Genomic DNA, 5,469 nt, shown 5'->3' on the forward strand with positions numbered 1-5,469 from the left:
TCGCTCGTCGATCGATCGGTTTCGCTCGAATTATTTTTATTAAATAATTAATATATATATTTAATTAATATAAGCATAACAAAAAATAGTAAGCCCAATCATTCTTTAGCCCATAAAAATATACTTGGCCCATTAACCTAAAATAGATATCTGATATATCACGTTTACACGCGCATCACAACTCTCCGTACATTAACTTTTGAAAAAATAGGGTTTCTTTAGAAGACATCTGAGGCTTCCAAGAGTAGCTCAAACACATCTTTAAATGAATCAAGTGCACACACGAATGATTTTTATGCTTGCCTCAATTCAAGAACCGTTTCGATTGAAAGAAAATCTGAACTTGATGAGTATTTGGATGAGCCGAACCTAAAATGTATGGATCCAAAATTTGATGTGTTGAAGTGGTGGAGTCAACATTGTAGCAAGTTTCCGGTTTTGAGTAAGATGGCGAAAGACATTTTTGGCATCCCGATCACTACCGTGGCTTCCGAATCAGCCTTTAGTGCGGGGGGGCGTATATTGGATGACTACCGAAGCTCTCTTTCAAAGGATATGGTGGAACTTCTTGTTTGTGGAAGTGATTGGTTAAAGGCCAGCTCAAAAACAACCTTAAAAACGTTGAAAGTAAGATTTTATTACATTTATAGTCTATTTATACTTTTGTAGTTTATGCATTAACATTTATATTTTGTTTTTTTAATGTGTAGCAAGCTGCAAGAGATGAAGAAAAATTGGAAATTGATGTGTTGACTCCAGACGGGTCGGATAACAAATGAAAGGTATTTTTATAATTAACAAACCATAAAACTGTTATGTAATGTCAAATGTGTAGAACTTAATATTTTTGTTTAACGCTTGTGTTAATAGGTTATGTATGTTGATTTGAAGCGGAATTTTGTGGAGGAGATGACCAAGCTTTAAGAAGATCTTTATGGCTTTTGAGCTAGATTTCAATTTGTATTTCGCACTATATTTTAATGCTTTGGATTCGATATTGTTAAGAACATTTTTAGGATCGTGATTTCAATTATGTATTGCTTTTGTTATAGTTTAATGCAGCCTAAAAGGTGCTGCTGGACATGTTTTATTAAGTCATGATTTCAGCTTTTTTTGTTGTTGTTGCTGCACATTTTTTAATTAGGTGTTGAGAAAAACCGAGCGAAACCGATCGAAATCGATCCGATCGATTTAAATTCGAACCGATCATGAGCAGCACTTTTATGATCGGTTTTACAAATTCGAACCGAACCGATCCGATCGGTTTTAATTCGATCCGATCTCGAGCAGACCTTCGCTCGGATCGGATCGGCTCATGAACACCCCTAATAGGGGCTTCTAACCATACCATGCAACCTTGTGATGTTTCAATCTATTATGATTTATTATATGTTGTTTGTGGGTCAATGTCTTTCTTATTTGCTCATGTTTGTTTAATTGTTTCGATCCCTTGTATGTTTTGGGTAAGTTTTAATATTTTTTTCCCTGAGAATTTAATGATCTTGGTGAGAAGTGTATTGATGTGTTGTAAAAACTTCATAGTAGTGAAGGGAAAAAAGTAAAGATCAAACATCAACTTTGCTATTTTGACATCAAATTTCATAAATTGATAGATCCCTATTGATCTTATTTGCCTAGTTGCTTGTTGTTATTTGTTCATATTTTCATGTAAACTCGAAACTGAAAGTATTAAGCTAGTCATTTGAAAAAAATGAAAATGAATAAGAGTATAAACTTTAAAAGAATAATAAAAAGGTCACTGTTTTTTTAATGGTCAACAGAATCAATTCCGAGCACTCCCGGGGCATCTACCGGCCCAAACGGAGTACTCCGAGTGTAACCCGAGTCCACCACAAATTCTGGGAAAAACCCGGTAAACCACCTGCCCATAGGCACGACGGTGTTACCGGTAAAACTCGTTTAGCTCAAGGATCAAACTCATGTTTTCCTAGGTCTCATATAATTACCCACCAATACCTCAATCTATACCAAATGAAAATCAAACTTGCATCTATTAAAAGAAATACAAGTCTTTCACCGTTTCATCAGCTTAAAATATTCATAACAACCTCACAAAATATTGATGAACCTATCAAATAATGATGAGCCTAGAATTGAAATATATTTTGATTCGTTTTAAACCTTAAAAAATTAATGGTCTCATATTATATGAGTTTAATGAAAAAAAATATGCATGTTAAAACTGTTGCTCAAGCACATATTTTCTGAATCTAAGTTAGGGTTGCATCATGATTATGTGTCAAACTCTATAATCGACTTCAAACTTAGTCTAAAGTTCTGACTTCTGAGTTTAAGTCGCAATCTATACTCTAGCAATCATTAACCTATGAAGCCACGTTGTTATGTGGTGGTGTACTGGTGTACCATGAATTTGACTATTGTAGTGCACTAATTTATGAATGTGATTAATTATAATCAAATGTCACATGTGGGTTTAATTGATTTCTTATATAATAGAGGCATAGTCGTTTTTGTACGGGTTTAATTAATTTCTTATATAATGAAGGCATAGTCGTTTTTGTACGCCATAAACGTTTAGTCTAGTGGTACTAATATTTAGAAAAAAATGCTGTTCTTTAAGTTGGAGATAGTTCAAGACTTCAAGTCTCTTGATAGACCAAATGTGTATATTTAGGAATAGGTTTAAAGGATGTATAAGTTAGGTTTAAAAAGAATAAGTATGTCTTTTAATATAAAAATAGAAATTCTATTATAATAATAATAATATTAATAATAGGTAAGATTATTTTACAAATGAATTTTAACATGCTGAAAGTGAGAAGTGAATGAATTTTTTATTTATTTTTTCCTGTTTCGTCAAACATGGTTTTTAGTCCTAAAACCTAAAAAAATAAAAATAAAATGAATTTATATAATTACTAGAGTAATTATACAATTTTTTTTAAAAAAATTTTCAACAAAAAACATGCTTGAGTAGATAAAAAATCCATTTATTTTTTCATTTCTCACGTTTAATGCACATTTGTATTTGATTCAAACACAATTATTATTATTATTATTATTATTATTATTATTATTATTATTATTATATTAGTAGTTCTTTTCAACAAAAACCTGCTTATAGCAACGTATTTTGTATTTTAGCTTTGCACTTTTCACCAAATAGACCTTAGAAATGATAAGAGCAAACATGCTTTATATGTTTTTTAACGTTATCAAACTACCATTTCTCACTCACCTAGGTTACCGAGGCCCGTTTGAACTCAATTTGTCTCTCTAAGGTTTGGTGACAAAACAGGTTGTTACCCTCAATGTTTTTTGTACTACGTGCCCTCCTGTTTTCAATATATCACATAATGCAATCTTTTGTCTAACGGTCGTCTCCCTTACCGTCCAAAAATATAGAAAAGACTATTATACCCTCAATCCTTTCTCTCCCTCATTTCAAGCCCTAATTCTAACCCTTTTTCCCATCGATCCTCATCTTTGTACTCATCATCTTCCTCCTTTGATTCAGTCAATCTATCTTCGAAATCAACAATCCATCATTAATTAGTCTATAATTATGGTGAATCGTTTACAATGTCTCACTACTCATCGTCATCATCTTTGAAACATCTGATTTGCTCTTGTGGTGCAGGTACCTGCTATCGCATAGTGTCATCAGATTGTTAATGTGTGTGTTATCATAGTGTTAATTAATGTGTGTGTCATCAGAGTGTCACTTTGTATGTTCCTTCTTTTAATGTGCATGTCTTAATAACGTGTGTAATAAGATTTAGGTGTGTATGATCACATTGTTACATGTGATTATAGAATGGTAGTTGTGGTTTGCATAGGTGGGTTGATACTTTCATGTGTCCCAGATGTGAAAGGGTAGTTTCAGCTTTGATGCATACTATCAAAAAGAAAGAGGAAATCGTCAAAACCAAAGCTATGCAACTCACAAATTGAAGTTTGTTTTAGGAATTAGTTGGCTGTTATTTGTTGTGTATGTTTTGAACTTTTAAAATGTACTGCAATAACCTTTTGAAACCTCCAATGGATCTATATTTATGTTGATTATGCTGTATATTCTGTTGATTATGTAGACTAACATGTCTCTTTATCAAATTTTGTATTTTGATAGCCTTGTTATAACCATACTCAATATGATGAGGTTGAAAAACAAGTTGTAAATGTGGAAGAAAAAGAAGTGGTTCAAGATAACTTTGGTGAGGTCTACAACATGAAGAAGAGTTGCAAGCGAAATATGGAATGGATTACAACAACTTCGTAGAATAGATGTAAGAAGAATATGAAAAGGATCTAGAGTTGGAATATGACATTGAGGTATTAAAAAAGGCTTGGGACTACGAAAGCCCCGAACAAGGGGAGGACCACTTGTACCACAATCCGTATTAAAGGCAAGCATGAATGAGATTCTGAATGGTAAAACGATGAGTGTCATAAACAATAATGTATATCATGTTTGTAAGAGTTGTAATGGTTGGATTATGAACTGTGTTATTTGTAATGTTTGAATTCAAATATGACATATGTTGGTACCTTTGTTTGATAGTTTTATGCAATTTACATACCAGTTTGACTGACTTTATGAAGTCAAACTGGTCATCAATATAACCTATATCAGATTTACATGCCACATTGACTTTATGAAGTCAAAGTGGTCATCAATATGACCCATTCAAATAATAATAACCCAAACATAATATTGTGATAAAAGGCAACCAATACAACATGTCTTAACATAAGTCAAACATAACATAGTTTAACTTGTCTTAAGAACATCCAAAAAAACATACTAAACAAAAATAAAATATGTCTTAATAGAAGTTAAACATGTCTTAAAAACCTTAAAATCATTTAAATAGAACCTCAAACAAAGTGCTAACATCCATAACATCAATCTTTAGTAGCCTGTGGTGCACCCTGTGTGGCATCTTGTCAAACAGGCTCTTGTGTTGCAGGTCTTGTACTTCCGGACTGTCCTTGACGTTTGCAGCATCTATAGTTGTACCCTTTATTCCCACATTTGTTACTTGTTATGGTGTTCCCTTTCCTTGTCATTTTACCTCCTTTGTCAAATGATGCTTGGACATCCTCAACATACTTTCTCCTCATTTTCTTTGGCATTCCTACCTATTCAATTCACATACACCTTTTATGTAAAAAAAAACAAACAAATGCCATTCAACATGCTACCATTCATAGATATTCAATTCATACATGCCTATGATGTTTATGTGGAACCAGTGTTGTGGGGCACTGTGATTGGTTCAATGACATGCTGCTAAGCTTCTTTCCATGTATCTAACCATTAAACTTTAGAGAACCAATTTTCTTGTATCCCAACCCAAATACCATTTCTAAACATGACCAAAATTGTGGCCACTGCATGTTTACAAGGTATCCCAGTGAAATCCCACTTTCTACATGAGCGTGTTTTCAAATCAACATTCATCACACACTGAGACCTTGAATCAC

At 32.9% G+C, this 5,469-nt stretch overlaps 1 long non-coding RNA gene across 1 annotated transcript; it reads left to right on the forward strand.

Annotated features, from left to right (window-relative positions):
- Positions 1 to 225: 225 nt before the first annotated feature.
- LOC110875102 lies at positions 226 to 1,114 on the forward strand. The gene is made up of 3 exons (XR_002556512.2): positions 226 to 627; positions 711 to 782; positions 871 to 1,114. It is a non-coding gene; the product is annotated as an uncharacterized LOC110875102 (long non-coding RNA).
- The last annotated feature ends 4,355 nt before the right edge of the window (positions 1,115 to 5,469 follow it).

This window comes from Helianthus annuus, chromosome 9 (genome assembly GCF_002127325.2).
Source record: "Helianthus annuus cultivar XRQ/B chromosome 9, HanXRQr2.0-SUNRISE, whole genome shotgun sequence".
Classification (NCBI taxonomy): Eukaryota; Viridiplantae; Streptophyta; class Magnoliopsida; order Asterales; family Asteraceae; genus Helianthus; species Helianthus annuus.